At 42.5% G+C, this 17,818-nt stretch overlaps 1 pseudogene; it reads right to left on the reverse strand.

Annotated features, from left to right (window-relative positions):
* Window positions 1-864: 864 nt before the first annotated feature.
* On the reverse strand, window positions 865-16,831 carry LOC142574942 (uncharacterized; annotated as a pseudogene).
* Window positions 16,832-17,818: the final 987 nt, after the last annotated feature.

Below are 17,818 nucleotides of genomic sequence, written 5' to 3' on the forward strand. Positions count from 1 at the left end.
CCAGGCAGCACACCAGCATTGGACCAAGCATGGCCCAATGCTGGCAAACATTGGTGCCAATGTTGGCCCAATCTTGGCATTTTGGCAAAGTGCAACCCGATCCAAGGTCCAGCCAATGTTCAAGCCAACATTGGCCCTACATTTTGCCATTGTAGTATCCGATGTATTTCCAGCATAGAGCCAGTGCCCAGCCACTTTGTATCCAATGTTTTTCCAGCATAGCCAGTGCTCAGCCATTTTGTATCTAATGTTATTCCAGCATAGCCAGTGCTCAGCCATATTGTACCCAATGTTTTTCCAGCACAGCCGGTGCTCAGCCATCTTGTATCCAACGTTTTACCAGCATAGCCAGTGCTCAGCCATTTTGTACCCAATGTTTTTCCAGCATAGCCGGTGTTCAGCCATTTTGTACCCAATGTTTTTCCAGCATAGCCGATGCTCAGCCGTTTTGTATCCAATGTTTTTCCAGTATAGCCTGTGCTCAGCCATCTTGTATACAATGTTTTTCCAGCATAGCCGGTGCTCAGCCATCTTGTATCCAATGTTTTACCAGCGTAGCCAGTGTTTAGCCATTTTGTACCCAATGTTCTTCCAGCATAGCCAGTGCTCAGCCATTTTGTACCCAATGTTTTTCCAGCATAGCTGTGCTCAGCCATTTTGTATTCAAAGTTTTTCCAGCATAGCCAGTGCTCAGCCATTTTGTATCCAATGTTTTTCCAGCATAGCCAGTGCTCAGCCATTTTGTTACTTGTGTGCGGGCTTACCGCCTATACTATTAGCTAAAACGTGATGGAAATAAGTGCAGGAAGGAAGTCCTGCAGATGCAAGCAAATCGTAAATGAAAATAACTCATTTATTTATAATTTACATGGCTGCAGGCCTTGTGCAGAACTGCACGTCTGCAGGGGAGGCAGCTGGACGGCTGGGGTCGGACGGGCCAGGGCTCCGAGGGCAAGGGTGGGGTAGGGAAAGGGCAGCAGTGGTCAAGCAATGATCCCTGTCCTGAGGGCAGGGATCACTGGGCTCCTCTGCTGCAAACGTTTCGACGAAACGCCTCTTCCTGCCGCCACCCCTGTCCACAGACCCCGGCAACCACTTCTTTAAGAAGCTCTGGGCTTCCACCACGTCAACGTGGCCCTTCTCACAGCCAACATCTGCACACAAACATAAAGACCACAAATAGTACATACAACATACAGTGTGCTTGAGACGTTCAAAATCCTTCATCCTAAGTAACTTCATTGCAAATATCATGCACCATAATGATCACCCAGAATAGAGCAGGGCAGACGTATTAACAAACGAAAACCTTCATTATGAACTCAAGAGACCTAGTGATAAGTTAAGTCTTTAGCGCACACTTCATGCTGGAGAATGAGCAACTGCAGCGAACCTTATTGAATCGAGGTTCACACCATGTTCTGCGGCAAAATGCAGGAGCTATGCAAAGTAAAGCTGCAGACCATCAAATGCTGCTAGCACTTTCCTCGCCGTCAAAATTCTAGATCCATTTACAGGATATTCATCCCTGTTGCCTTCGTTGGCATTCCTGCTTTTTCACCCTAACATAGCATTGATGTCATCAGTGATCATTATACTATGTTTTTACCAACCGAGACATATTCATCAACCATCTCGCCCGCTGATGTATTACAACAGAGCGTACTAGTTTAGCAATCGATCGGCAAGCTTGTCAAGCAATTCACCTACGCTGCCATTGGCACTAGCACCAGAGCACATCTTGGTTACATCTGCGATGGCCGTGGTGGGTGCGCTATGTGGATTTCATAGTAAATAATGAAACCAGCTGACAGGGACGCCTAAGTTCGTTCAATGTAGAGGTTGGTCAGGATTTTGGCCAGGATATAATCTTTTGCTATGCAAGTCATTCAATGGAAAGTTCGGCTGTATACACAAGACTTCAACAATGCAAGAAGATGGCCAAGGAAACCTTACCTGTGACTATACGGCAAAGCTTCAAATTAATGAAGGCTCGTTTGCCTTTTCTGCCATGAAGGCTGTAAAGCACTTGCACCGGATGTGCCATTACAGCCTTCATGGCATTCGATGTCACCTCACGCAGAGACATCCCTACTATCTGTAGGAGGTGCTTGCGCTGGAAGAAAAAAAAATGTCAGAAATGTGGAAATGAGCACTTATGCGGCAGTGTCTTCATGTTGAAAAAAGCCCAATACTGCTAGAATATAATTTTTAGCCGAGTGCAAAGCCAGACATTTTTGCTACAAGAGGGTTTGAGGCAGTGCTCTTTAATTGTAAATGTGCTCCGAAACACCTGTGTTACTGGAAGACAAACACGAAGTGTATCAGATCTGTCTGTTCAGTACATTTCATGTTTGCGTTTGATCATCCTTAGTACTGTAACCATGTTTAGTAACTACCTTGCCAAGCTTTCACCATCATTAAAATTACTGTAAGCGCACCAATTCTATTCACATGCAAATTTGCAGTGCATAATTACGAGATTAAATATCAGTGTGCAGGAAAGACAAATACACACACATTTGTGGCACAAAACAGCTACTGACATACCAACATGATATTTCCAGATTTTCATATTTTTGTTAAATGGACTGACAATATATTTTTAGGGACTTAATTTCTTTAAACTGTAACGAAACACTCACTCTCAGCAGTGTTACTGTGGATATCTTGTAAAGAATATTTTTATTTGAGCAGCCTCTAAAAAAGAAGAGTCCCTTCTCTAGCAACACAACACCGAGAAGTGAGAGCAATGCAGATAGCCCACTTTGCAAATTATGAAAGCAACTCATCATTCTACTTTCACAGGAGTGAGCGCAACTGTGATCGACCATCTACATTTTGACCATGTCAACCACTTTGGAAAATAAAAAGCTGGTACAGTAAGTTAGCATTGCCAGACCTTACACCTGTGTCATGGCTGGCTGGCCCCAGTTGTCGTTATTTTGTTGATAGAGTTGCCAAGCCAACTACCGCATTTACTCGCATAATGCCTGCACTTTCTTATAAAAAAAAGTGCAGCAAATTCAGGGGTGCAATCATTACGCGGGTTAAATTTCTCGCGAAAATAATTTTGCTGCGGGATTACAACAGGTCAACAAGCAGGCGGCTGCCGCTGTAACAGTGTGGGACACCAAAACAAATATGGCAGCCGGCGGAGCAAGCCGAACGCACCGAATGTGATTTTTGTTCTTCTTGCGAGTCTATTACGTGCATTGAAACAGTTTCTTCTCTATCAGTAATGAATAACATCGTTAATATCTGCAAGTCTGTGACAATAACATAGCCGTGTCCACTTTGAGGGCACAGAAACAGATGGGTGCGCGTAGCCGTCAGTGATATAGAAACACATCGCAGGCATGCTGCGGAAACTTCTACATTTGTCTTCACTATCCTAATACGGCATGTTTGAATTAAGGGTAGGCGAATATCTTACCTATATTACAAGCGTCGGCGTGTGAATAGGGTACACTTCTAATGTATTAGTGTACACATGGCCACTATAGTTGCCGCTCGAGACTAGTTGCGGTTGCCTGCCCACAAGTGTAAACGAGAAGAATCGAAAGGCGCCTTTTTTGTTGTTGGTAAACCATAATGAAGCCTACAAATAATAAAGTCAAGGCAAGTTTGGTTGTAGCTTTTCTTTTTCATGGAAGTGTGGAAAGTGATGAAAGGAATGATATGGGGCACCTGCTTAAGGACGTTTGGTGTGTGCAGACCGCTTGGTATGTCTTCAAGAGTCGTTTGCATAGCATTTGACAGCATTCGACAGATGGTAAGCACGATCATCATTAGCTAGACAAAACAATCTAATTTTGACGACAAAATTCAGATGTGCGATCATTACGCGAGCGCGATCATTATGCGACTAAATACGGTAACTCATCGAAAATAAAGGCAGCGCCACTTTTATACTCACGACTAACAAAGGCTTGTCTGCACATTCTAAATGAAAGAAATAACAGAAAAAGTGGACTGCACTTCAGTACTAATAAACATATTATGAACCATGTACACTAATGGAAAGTCACGCGATAGTTCTCCGATTCATGGTAAACAAGGAACAGCGCACTGAAAACGAAGGCAGACATAAACACATCACAAACTGGAAAATTAATTGAACAAATAGGTTAATACACACTTGAATTGGACATGTGCCTGCAAGGCAGTGAACAATTCGTGACGTGCATTCGTGGTTAGCTTACATGATACCAAACAATAATGAATTAACAAAAATCAAAACCAGCGTGCTGCTCTGCTATCAACGATTTGCCTGGTCTAAAAAGAAACTTTTTTTTCGTTTCACCAAAGGAAAAGGAAGAAGGTAGCCATTATGCCACACTTCCACCAGCTTTTGCAAAGGTTGAAAAAGGTGAGATCTTGGCATGGCCTAGATGTGGTCTTTTTTAGCAAAAAAACAAAGGGGGTAGCTTCTGCGCAGTGGTAAGAAAACATGTGGAAATAGGTGCAACTGCAAAAGATGTCTGCCCTGTTAGGCGAACTGATATGTTTACGCCTTGCACCATTGCAATCATGTACAGCATCCCCCTCAGGTGTGGCCAAGTGTACGTGGGACAATTAGTGCAGTGTGTAAACGTGCCCATGAGGGAGCATTAAAATGGACTGAAAGGCACTGTTTGCTCCTCGCACTTGGCAATGCGTTGCCGTGACTATGGGTGCACTGCAGAATTCACCATGACCTAGATTATTTTTCGCCACCCAGACCAATTGACATGTCAGATTTGTGAGGCTTATAGAATACAGAAAGCAGGACCAGAATGCATTAGCCAGCCTTCAATAGCACTCCAACAAAAAGCAAGTTCCGCTGTAGACCCCGCAAATTGTTGATAGCCAAGCAGCAAACTGGCTTTTTGTTAATTAATTATTGTTTAGCGTCACCTAATCTAACCACAAATGCATGTCATGAATTGTTCAGTGCCTTGCAGGTGAATATGCAGTTCAAGTGTATATTAACTCGTTCATTCAATAAATATTCCAGTTGAAAGTGAAGTTGTGGTGTGTCTACGTTTCCTTTCATCTTCCGTTTTCAGTGCGCTGTTCCTCATTTATCATAGATGAATACTAACACGACCCGAGTTTTCCATCCTCTTCAGGGCTGTTATGAATATGTTCTTGCTGCATGAGGAGTCAAAGGTCATTTTCCACGACTTTTTGCAAAGGATGAAGAATATAAGTACATGTTTAATGCAAAAAAGATGGCTCGTTTTACCCAGTAGGATAGTAAATATTTTCATGAGTGTGGTTTTCTCAATTCATATTCTGAGCAGTTGTCTATCCTTTTAAGTAAAAGTGCGGGACTCTAAATCCCCAGAATTATACTGGCAAACCCCAGAGCGCGCTAAATAATTTATTACAATAGATTCTACAGCCAGGTTTGGCTCAGCTTTCTCCCCCATCACATCATGGCACAGACGGTAGCCACTTACGACATTGGAAGGTTTGACACTTGCTTTGACTTGCTTGTCGAAAGGATTAGACGTTTTGGCTTCTACACAGAAGCCAGAACATCTAACCCCTTCAACAACATTATTTTGGTCAACGTTACATTTATTGCAGGTCTAACATTATCAGGAAGAAGCATGGTGAAAAACAACAGGTGGCAACCAAGGTGAAAAAATATTTAGAACAATGTTGTGACCCCTTTGTGGGAGCCTTGTTCACTATGGTTGGCATTTGTTTTCACCATGAATGTTCATATGCAATGGTTCGAGCTGTTTGCAAGTTGACTGACTTTCCCACCTAACCTTTGGCATTCAGGCATGGAAAATAAGCCCATCATAAATACTCATATATAATGTAGCATAAAAGCCGATAAAACAAGGTGCTGAAAAATGCAAGAAGCGGAATAAAAAGTAACAGTGGCTGCAGTGTATGTGTGTTTACATCCCTAAAGTAATTGCTAGTGTTCTGGAAAATGCTTTGAATCACTGCATGAAACTACATAGTTGAGGAGTTTGTTTCATGGACTTGTAGCAGAAGAAAAAAATGTGATGGTGCTGGTTAGTATGCAAGCAATGGGGCAATTCAACAGCCTGTACAGTAGACTCTGCAAATGCTGTTTTGATTACATATCCAATTGTAATGCAATTTTCAAACAATTTTTTTTCAGAAAACTGCACATTAAAATGACTTCAATAGAGTTACCGCCCCTCTTTTTCTGTACCGTGTCCCACTTGTTTGTACTGATATTTATCATCACAATGGATCAACTAGTCCAACAAAAATAACTTATTCGCAAGTGTTCTGCAGCATTGCGTCCTTTTACAGAAAGCTGGCACAGTTTGCCCTTTGTGTCAGCAATGCTTTTTATCATCTCAACAACCTATTCTTGAGTCATAAATGTATCTCTACAGAGAGAGCAAGCCACTAAGGTAGCTTAGTGGCTAAGGAGTTGCTGCACTTAAGCTGACACATTTGACCCTGGCAGCCACTGGCACACTGCTATACTAGTATACACTTACATTTAGATGGATGCTAAAGAATGTAGGCGCAGTCCAGCTATGCCATTAGAAGCTATACAGCAGGGAAAAAGAATTATTTCTATAAAATCTTCAGTGTGTGCGACGCTCAATAGGTAGTTAACATAGAACCCACAGCATGGTTCATGAAACAGCACAGAACATCTTCATGTTACATAGCCTTACAATTAAAAATAAATGGGCAGTACAAACCAAGGTGGCAGCCACAGCCTCGTCGCCTACCGCTGCCTCGGCTGCCTCCAGTTCCTCCAAGCTGTTGGCCGGCAGCCGAGGGAGACTTGCAGGCGCCGTACGCTGGGCAGGTTGAGGCATGGTACGGGTCCTGTCGAGAGACTCAATTTCATGTAGCCTCTCGGACATGTCCCGTACCTCGTGCCTCAGCTGCTGCAGCTCATGATGCAGCTCTCTGTTTTGCTGCCGCACCTCTAGCTGCACCCGCAGCACCCGCAGCATCACCGCTGAAACACAAGAAGATTTATTTCAAAGCAGAAGGAATGCATTTGTCGCGCATTTGATTGGTTGTTCCAGAGCACTCTGGTAAATGTAAAAGTACCATGATTCGTACAGGTCTCAGCGACAAAAGTTCACGGGTATTCAAAGACTTTCAAGGCCAAGCTCTAGCCTTTTCAGGTTGCAGAACAGCATCACATGTGCCACTTTTTACTATAACACTTCCAAAACACTTTAGGTAGCTTTATTGCACCATAAATACAAAAAGTTATATTCAAAATGTCCAGCCTTGATCACTCGCAAGTTCCTTACTTCTAGCTTCTAACGAGGAGTGATAAAAGCACCATAAACATGGGATGGGAGCCAACACCAAGTGCCGGTGTCTTGCTCTTGCCCAGTGTGGGGTTTTTCCAGTTCTATGCAAGTCATACGAAAAGAAATGCCCGAGCACTCGCGGCGGCGTCAGCTTTTCATGCTATTGTTTTTAACGTGGGAAGTTTGCCGGGTCCACATTGATTCACCATAGAAAGAGTCGCATAATCGATTTTAGATTGTATCACTCATGAAATTCAAAGGCTTGTCAAGGGCCTTGAAAACACATTTCAATTTCAAAGATTTCAAGCACCTGTGCAAATGCTAAACTGTAGGTGTGAATCTGTTTAAAGATGTCATGAAAATAAGTAGGACCAGTAAGGATAAGGCTTTGTTTTTGCTTTTCATGAGAACAGTGAAGTAGTTACTATTTTCCACAAGTTACATTATCAAAGTTCTGTGTGCTTGACCTACATTCAAAAATTCCATTGTTATAAACTGAAGGTATGAAAGAAGAAAATTTAGATATGAAGTAGTAAAGCAACAGAGCAAAGTACTGAGACAGCTGGTGAAATAAAGCACAAGTAAACATACTGACAAGATGCATACACAAGACTAAGCGTGCAGCTGTATGCATCATAGTATGCCGAGTTAAACTGCTACGTGTTTAGATGTGCCAGGTTCTTGTTGCTTTTTTATGCTAAAATTTCTTGCCTGTTGCATAAAGTAACGACATCTCAAAGGCCCTGAACCACCTTTTATTGTATTAAAAAATGCGTTTGAAGTTAAAATGAACTATTTCAGAAATACTTTCCCGTAAGAAGTACAATGCATTCAGCAGAAGCAATCAAAGATCGCCCTGATCCCCTGCCCGGGGCTCCTGGTCCTTCAATGCCTTTGCACTGCGAAAGCTACGGCAGAGCGGGGCATACCTACAACCCTCCACGTATTAAATGTCACCATGGTAGGCAGTTTAAATTTGAATTTGTGTGCTCGCGAAGATACCACTACTTCCGATTTTGGCACATACAATGCACCAAAACTCTGAGGCTGTTCCTAAACTTACAGTGGAGTACAGTGTCGCATACCTTTGCTCTCCTAGTCTACCAGATAGCTACATGCAGCTTTGACACACAAAGCAACAAGCCACATTTTTTTTCACACTTATTATGGCAATGGTACAATTTCTGACAAGTGAACGAAACATTGTATTTATGTTCACTCATAAAGAGCTCCGGCCATGATCGTGGCACACCTCAAAGATATGAAACTTTGGAAGCAGACGACCTGTCCCAGTAGGATATTTGCGTTTAGGCAGGAATTTGTGAAATGTGCGGGCATTTGCGCCCTGTATATCTCGCTGCCTAGGCACTAAGGGGAAGTTTCTTTGCTTGTGTTGTATGCATCTGTCCCTGGGCGTGCCTGCATTGTCGAGTAGGGTCAAGTTTACGCCCGGATGCTGGCGCAGTGAAACAGGTGACGCAGTGGGTACCGATGCCCAATTTGAAGATCACTGTGCCGGACAAACTCTCTTGTACTTGCAGTGCTCATGCTGAGTCAGTCGTGCTGGATGATATCTCCCTCGCGCCAGCCTTCAATATAACATCACCGATTTTCCCAGGGGAGAAGTAGGGACCATGTAGTAGAGGCCGGGCCGCATATAATGCGGCCCGGCCTCATAAGATTTAGAAGGCACAGTGCCTAATCCTCACAGCATGACATCAAAGCGTCGCCTGTGGTGTTTCAGGCAATAGCGTTCATCCGCAGTTGCAAAGGTGCCATGTGCTTATTTCACTCAAAGAGGATCAGTCAAAAATGCTGCTGAAATGTCGCGGAGAGCAGCATATGAAAAGCCTGCAAGAGCAAAGATAGTGCTCCAGGAGAGCATGCCTAGCCTCTACTACAGCCCCTACTGCTCCCCAAGAAAAATCTGTGGTTTTTTGTTTTTGTTTTTTAGCATAGAGCACCGCAAGGCGCCAAAAAGGTATAATCCAGCATGACTGACTTGGCACCAACGCTGCATCCGCGAGAAAAGTCTGTCTGATGTACCTGTAGACACAGTGATCACCAAATAGGGCGCCCTTTCCCACTGCATACCTGCTTTACAATGCTGGTAGCCAGTGTCGGAGCTTAACCTCAACCTCACTCCACAATGCCGGCACACCTAGGGACAAATGCATACAAGGCGAGCATAGAAACTTCTCTGTAGTACCTAAGCAAAGTCACATATTCAAGGAGCAAAAGTCCCGAGATTTTCTCTCTTGCTCCTGCTCTTACTCGCAACTGCACACAAACGTCAGGTGCCTCAGGAAATGCCACACCCTGCTGTGGTTACCAGCGATTGTAAAGACACTGCCCGGAAACCACTCGGAGCACCTCAGCGAGCCACAATGAGCTCAGTGAGCAGGCTTATCGCAGTGACTGCGGTATCAATGTTCCATAGCAGATACAGCTACATGCAACTGTATTGCTTTTGCTCTGGCGCACGACAGGACTGGAGTGTGTGCACTTATGCTCAATTCTGGCCGTGCTAAGTGGTCTGGATCGGCTTTGAATTGCACCAACTTGTCCTACGGATATAGTAGCCACATCCAAATGCTGCATTTAGAGGCAGTGTCAACAGTTTAATAAATCTATCAATTCATCTATACAGGAGCAGCCAGGAGTGAGAGTGAGCTAGCAAGGGAACGTGTGGTCTCACCTTAAGTCGAGTGTGGTTCAAGGCTAGTCAAATGTTCTCGAAATGAATCGAAATTAGCGACACCTGACGGATACAATACCAATAAGCAGTGTGGCTAGACAATACTTGGGCTTCTTCTAGAAGTAATCACATTGTATAAAAATTCTAAATGCAAATTTTCCTTAACCACACCACAAGCTTAGTGAAAAACGTCTTCTGCAGATAGCACACGTTACTGTACCTCAGCCAAATTTTGCACTTGTGTGCAGCACGTACAGCTCAGAAGTGGACTGCGGAGTCATCTTTTTCTCAAACCTTCTTTTCAATAGAGGCCTTCTCCTCAACCTCCTGGGGCGGCTGGCAACTGCCCCTTGACGTGAGTGTGCACATTCCCAGACAGCGCTGCCATTGGCCCATAGCCAACACCAATTAAAAAAATTGTGCACTTCTTCCTGGCTGTTACTGGGTATATTTATAGACAGAGTTTACTAAACAGGCTCAAATAAGTGAAAATCTGCACTTCCAAGAGAAGCCAACTATCGTCGGCTGATGCTCAGCTGCACCCACCCACATAGAAATGAAATTTTGGCCACACTGCTTATCAGTGTTGTAGCAGTAGGGCCTAGCTAATTTCTATCAGTTTTGAACAATAAACTAGCCTCGAACCACACATACACAGGCCACACTTCGCATGGAATGGCAGTTAGCACCTACAGTGGACACACACCACTGCACACCTAGGCTGGGCTAACATTGCTTGCAGCCAGTCCTGGCTAGACACCTTGACAGATATCGCTTCGTAATGAGCTTTTGCTAAAGCTTTGAAATGCACAGTTTGGACTTGTGTACTATCACTGCAGTGCAAGAGTGAATGTGCAATCCAATCCTGCCATGCATATAGCAAGTGAACTACACTTGCATGTGGTTGTGTCTGTTGCCTAGTGTACAAACTGAGAAAACTCTCCCTGCTAGCTACATGTAGCACCATGCAACTTTTTCTGTTCCCAATATGCAAACTGGTGCTGAGGGGTTTCGGGGACGGGACTACAATTCAAAAAGAAAGGACATTGCTGCTGGAGGGCTTAACTGAAGGACTTCCAAGAGGGCTTTCAGCAATAGGAAGAGAGGTGGAACCAAGCTATTGTGTCTAATGGGGAGTACTTTGAAGGTTAGCGAAATTATTTCTTTAAAACATACGTCATCATTTTTGCTTAAGCATCGAAGGGTTGGAAAACATCTGCCTGTAGAAACTTTGCACCATACCTATGGCACTTATTTAAGATAGCCATTGAACACATTGTGCTCTTCTTAAGATATGATGCAGGAGAGACATTTCTAATAACATCGCCATTTCAAAGCCTAACGCTTTCTGCTGCAGAAAGATACAGATAACATTTGATCAATAATATCTGAATTGACCCCCTCCTTCACCCCTCCCTCTCCCCTGATGGATCCACTTTCTGGGGGCAGCAACTTTTTATGGTTATTTTAATAAATGTTTTAACAACAACATTTGTGTCATACCTTTAGGTGCGAACAATGCATTGTCGGATAACAGCAACCTCGAAATTAGTCAACTTTTATAGGCCATGTAAAGATGTAAGGAGACTCACACATCATCTCCTCAGGGCCTCCATTCCCAACTGGCTCCAGGGATGTGTCTGCGATGCTCTCATGAGCTGGTGCAGCTAGGGCTGAGGAGCAAAAATCCACAATTAGTGCCAGAATAACAGAGCAACAAACTGCTAGTTTTTATAGACCATTAAATAAACAAGAAGACCCCAGCCCATGATTCGCTGCAAGAAACCTTGTGGGCACACATTTCCTTCATTTCTATATTGCCTAAATATTGTACAATTACAGACATTCTGCTTAGTTCTGGCATAATGTGTGCATAGCGTAGCAGCCCTTGCATCCCTAGTGTAGTAATGATTGTAACCAGCTTGAAATATACCAATTGAAGTGCTATTTGCATCCTTGTCTTGCAAAGCATCGCAGTGACCGAGTGCAGACAGGAAACGCCATGCACACATAGAAAAGAGGGCATACGCAGTGGTGTTTTCGTAAAGTTCTTGATTTTATGTGTCTAAATTTTCTACGAAATGGAACATTGAGAACGCCAACTGCTCTTGAAATAGCATTGCACACAATATGGTGCGATATCAAAATAAAGTTGCTTGATAACTTCCGAGTTTCGTATAGCGATCTGGTGGAGTTACAAAAACGGGACTCAAGGTAGGCCATCATCAGCACAATGTACATTAAAACCGAAAAGGCATACAAAGAAGTTTGTTTTTGGGGACGCTGTTTTTTAAATGCACTATTAAAATCACTTTTCAAACTTGCCTATGACAAAGTATGAGGACTCAGCATACAATGGGCCATTTTATAGATTGTAGGAACTTCTTAAAATCTCTCTAAACTTCTTGCGAACATTTAAAGGTTGCCTTCCTGGAAGAGCTCTAGGCATTTGTAAGCACATAGCCCGTTTGATAGCTACATTTAAAGGGGCCCTGGAGAACATTTTTCGAGATCTGAGAAACAAATTCTGCCGATGAGTGAAGCATCTTTCAAGGAATACAACTCAAGAATTTTTTTTTAAAAGGCCTCGTATAAGCAAAGGAATTAGGAGCATGATATATACGTTCCTTATTACCCCTCAATTCAATGGTTCTTTCCAGCAGGGGCAGTGCCAGTAACAATGACAGGTCTATCACACCTCATCTTTACTTTTCCAAAGCAAACATATGGATGGACCCCAGAAAAAACATTCGAGTGATAAAAGGGTGGCGATGCATTAATAATTGTCGGTTTTGACTTCCTAATAATCTGTAATGAATCTGGCAGAGTGTGAACACAAGTAATTCATCAAAAAGAATTTCCCAATGACCATGCTCCATGGGCTGGTACCACATAATGTCAACTGGAAGCTGGCCACCACTTAAAAAAAATGGAGAAGCCTTCTGGAAAGTTAACGGTACGGACTGCTTGTTAGCTCCATCTGCTACATGCAGAATGTTTGCTTGGTAAGATCAACAGGTGGTTCAGTGCTTCTTTAGAGCATTAAAATAGCAAGAGAGTTTCAGTGTCATGTGCTTTTATATTTGTCGCTCAGATAAGCCAGAACAAAGGCCGACTTGTGCATATTGGTCTGCACAGCAACACAGTGACAAGCTTTGCAGCCACAGGCAAAATGAAGGTGCTACTACAGCAGACATTCATTAAGTCAACTCCAGTGTATTAGATCCCAACCAAAGGTTGTGGCTGAAGCCCATACATTTCCATGGGACGAAATTTTTTTGTTATTCAGATCCTAAAATTCAACTTTGTCGGAGAATTCATACTTGGCTGGTCATCGCACATGTGTTCGACCCTAATGGTGACTGCATTGGTTTTAAGAACTTTAATAAAAAGAGCAGAGTTGTTCAATGAAAGACATTCCATAGTTATTGTATAAAAAGCTTACAGGGAGGTGCAGGCAGCTCCAGTCGAGGCGATGCAGCTGCATCCTCGTCGTCATCCCCATGGCAAGCATCATTGCCTGAAGATTTATGCATGTACAATTATTTTTGAGGCACTATACAGGGTGTTTCACATAACTTCAGCCAAACTTTGAAAATATGCGGAACGAACCAAGGTAATGTTGCTTGCCATCGCTAGGAGCTGCTCAGATTATTTTTACATTCTGCTTAAACACATAATTAGTCTTAATTACATTCCAGTATTATAACTAAATGAAAAGTGTCAAGGAGGAAATTGTAGAGCAACATGAGAAACTCCCGATACAGCTTTCTGTTGCTCAATACCTGCTACATAAAAGTACTTTCCCGAGAGTGAAACAAGCCCGCTAATACACGCAAAATTGCCACACGACTGGCTGCTCAAGGCACTTTGCGTGTATTCGCAGGCTTCTTTCATACTTGGAAAAACAATTTTATGTAGCACGTATTGAGCAACAGGAAGCCGTATCGGGAACTTTTCATTTTCTACAATGTTGTCATTGGCACTTTTCATCTATTTTGAGAAGATGATTAGTGAAGTTAGAGAGAATTTAAAAAAATATCTCAGTATCACCAAGCGACAGCAAAAAAACTGCTTGGTTTGGTCCAGCTACATGGCATTTGCATATCTTTAGTTTGGCTCAAGTTACGTGGAACACTCTGTATACTAAATTAACACTTCAGAACTTTTCAAGGCAAAGGTAGTCGTGAAAGAAAAAGTGGGCTGCTTAAATAGGATGAAGCTCAAAAAAAAAGGGGGGGGAGAGAAAATCCCCCATACAGCTTCCTTGAAGAAAAAAAAAGTACTGCAGTAAATGAAAGATCATTTTGGTTCATGTACTCAACAATATACCACCATTTTTTGGGACAGTTATAGAGCTACCCAGGAGGCAAGCACATGGCAACACAAGGTTAAATTAATCTGGAAGTTGCTGTACTGTATCCTGCTAACGTTTATTGCATGCACTTCGACTTGCCAGTTCTGCCTGATGCCTACATCTGCTAGCTTCCTGGTCAGCCGTCAGCAAAGCGACTGCTCTGTAAATGTAGCCCTGATCTAAATTTGCCTTCCCTTCTCCCATAAGCACAAACATTAAAAAAAAGAAAAAAAAAAGAAGCACTTACCCGACTGCTCTGTTGTGTCAACACCAGACAGAGCTTCTGCTCTTTTCACTCGCCTCGTAGCCTTGTCATAAGTGCCTTTGAACAAAGAACAAATATTTCAATACAGATTATAACAGACACTAGAACAAGCAAGCTGCTAAGCTGTGCAGGCAACATTCTGCAACAGACAAATGTCATGAACAAGAAATTTGTGACCACTGAAAATGCCCACAGCAAACTGCAGACATTGTGCACAAGGTTGCACAGCTATGATGACATCAAAGTATCAGTGGTACAAATTAACATAACACAGGAACTGAAGAATGACACTAAAGGATTAGTTTGCCATTTTTTTTATTCTTTGCAAGTTTTCAGTTCCACAGTGCCCACAGCCAATGTTATGACACATCAGACTGTCATGCCCCTGAGAATATCTTAATAAAGAAAGAGCCAGTTATTACAAGTCCCTTTCACAAAGCAAAAATGCAGATTGCATTTGCTATAACTTAGAATGGAAACATCCAAATGGCAAAGAGGTGCAAGCCTCTAGGTGCACTGTTTATAAATTTAGATGTTAAAAAAGCTATTGAAATTTCTAAGCTAGTTTTACACCTGAAAGCTATTGGTCAAAAATGACAAGAGTGAATGGACTGCACAAAAATGCGCTGTTAATATTCAAGCCATTGCTAATTATAAGGCTACAGGCACTGCAAGCTAGACAGGAGAAAATTGTTCATAAGAAGACACCACAAAGGCTTGTTTAATTTTCTGGACATGCAACAACGGCGCTTGCTAACAATAATTACGGCTTTATTTTATTTATTTTATATTTATTATTTACACGACTTCATCATACATAAACCTTAAAACAAATTTTAAGGGGGGCACGACAGAACTGTGTTCGTCCCAACCACCGTGGTCTTAAAGGGACACTAAAGAGAAAAATTATTTCTTCTGCATCAGTAAATTACTCATCAGCATACACAAAGAAAAGTAAGTGCATGTTCTTCAGAGTCCAGTTGAACTAAACTAGTATTCATAACGCCCAACATCCAAGTAGCAAAGCTAAGTAATGACACAATGTTTTATTTGTTCTAATTTGTCAAGATGTCAATTAGGTAAATGCCATCAGAACAGGCTGTTTCCAGCAAGGAACGCATTATGTGCTTATTCTTTCTAGCAATGAGCGCCCCCCTCCCCCATTATATATGAAAAAGATAATGTACATGCATTTGCACGGCCATGAAACTGTCTTGAGTAAGCAAGCTGTCAATTTTCTCCCTTCTGTTGCTTCCAAGCTCAGATGTCTATTTATAACACAAATATTCTTTCCACAATGCACCAACAGCTCCCGAATATTATTAAATACCAATACAAAAGAAATCCACAACTCTGAGGGGTGAGCCTGCGACGAACAGTTTACTGTTCTGCTGAGACTGTTGGATGGCACTGCAACCTTTTGAACCTGGGTGCGCAGACACATGGTATGAACTGGGGAGGAAGAGTTAACTTGTGACACAGGTGTGGATGGTAATGTAAATGATAAAAACAGCACTGTGTGATATATTTTGCAACGACCAGCAAGAGACGGTAGAGTACAAACAGTATTGTTCGATATCATTTTAATAGTATGTGATGAACTTTCCTGAAATGAATCCCGTATTGATGCAGAACATTCAAGCTTTGATATAATTAATTAGTTATATAAGAGATGCTTCAATGAGGAACGATATGGAAAAACTGCGACGAACATATCCAAGCAAATGGTTTGTCATTTACAATGTATGCTATGTGCACATCCCAAGTTAGGTTAGCGGTGATATGTGCGCCAAGATATTTATACGAAGATGTATGTTCCTGTAATGTTATTTAGAAGATAAACAGGCATTGTGTTAGTAGATCTAGACACGCACAAATTTGACTTAGTAATGTCTAATTCCAGTGTGCCAAAAATTGAGAACTGTGTCACCTATTACAAGATCATTTCAGTCTTATATTTAATCTCACTATGTCCAAAGCAATACCAAAAAATACTAAAGCAAGCAAAAGGCAGATTATGTTCTGAATGTAGTCACTTACTGCACCTCGCCACCACAACGACGGGATAAGTCCCCCAATCTTGCTGTGGCGCAACTTGGTTCTTTATCATGCTCTTTACTTCTGACCCCTTGACACATTGGGGCCAGAAGCAAAGGTCTTCATTTTGTGCTAGCCATGATGTTGGCACAACTGCCAAGGCAGTCGTTCTCTTCGGGGAATTTCACCACCCTATATGGTTTTGGCATCCTGCATAGACAAAGCAGTTGAGGAGGTGGCCAGAAGGTTGTACCGATTTCATTCACTCATAAAGCACTGCGCGAGTCAAAATTCAGGCCAAGAATGCTGCTGCAACAACACTCAGGCTAGAACTTTTCAGTAAGAATTCAATATCTAATGAGATGAGGAACTGAGGGGACCAATCTTTTGTTACAACTATATGAAACCAGCAGACAATAAAGCAAAGAAATTGAAAGGAAGAAAGCATAAAAGTAATTGTGAATTTTAATTTAAATGGAGAAATTATAAGGAAAAGGGAAATGAGCGTGGACAAGAAGGCAACTGGACAATGTTGGAAACAAACCCACCAGCTCCCACATACACTGCTGTAACATTTGTGCTGTGGCAATTATCCTCCCATCCACTTATTTTGGCACTTGCTCTTGTGTACAAAATCTGGCAATGGAGTTTTAGCCAGCACCGTTTCAGGTCATGGCAGCAGACGAAGCATATGCTGTTTTAACCACAGGAACCATTCAGTAAAAGAAACTTAGGAGCAGGCACCTGGTAATGCAGATGTGGTTTCGGCTGCCATCAGCAGCAAGTTGCCTTTCCATCAACAATAATTTCTCATAATACTTATTCATCTAAATTAAAACAAGAGCCATCTGTCTGTTGGATTCATTATGTTCTGCGAGGAAACAGACCATGTAGGTATCAGTCATGGTGTAATAAGATAATTTATTATGAGGCACTAGGCACAGTCTAGTAGCACTGGCAGTAGACGAAGGCTGATCACGCGCACAGCCGACACAAGAGCGCCTTCTTCGTCTTCGTCTTCACCACAATTGCCCCCGGGAGAGAAGAGGAGCCATCCTGGTGACTTACGGCGTAGGTAGGATGAGGGGGTCATAGTACGGCTTAAGTCGGTTGACATGAACCGAGTCACGCCCGCGATGCCTATGGTCGGGTGAAGGTGTGACAGGTTCTACAACATACGCGACAGCGGAGGTACG

This window comes from Dermacentor variabilis, chromosome 3, assembly GCF_050947875.1.
Source record: "Dermacentor variabilis isolate Ectoservices chromosome 3, ASM5094787v1, whole genome shotgun sequence".
Classification (NCBI taxonomy): domain Eukaryota; kingdom Metazoa; phylum Arthropoda; class Arachnida; order Ixodida; family Ixodidae; genus Dermacentor; species Dermacentor variabilis.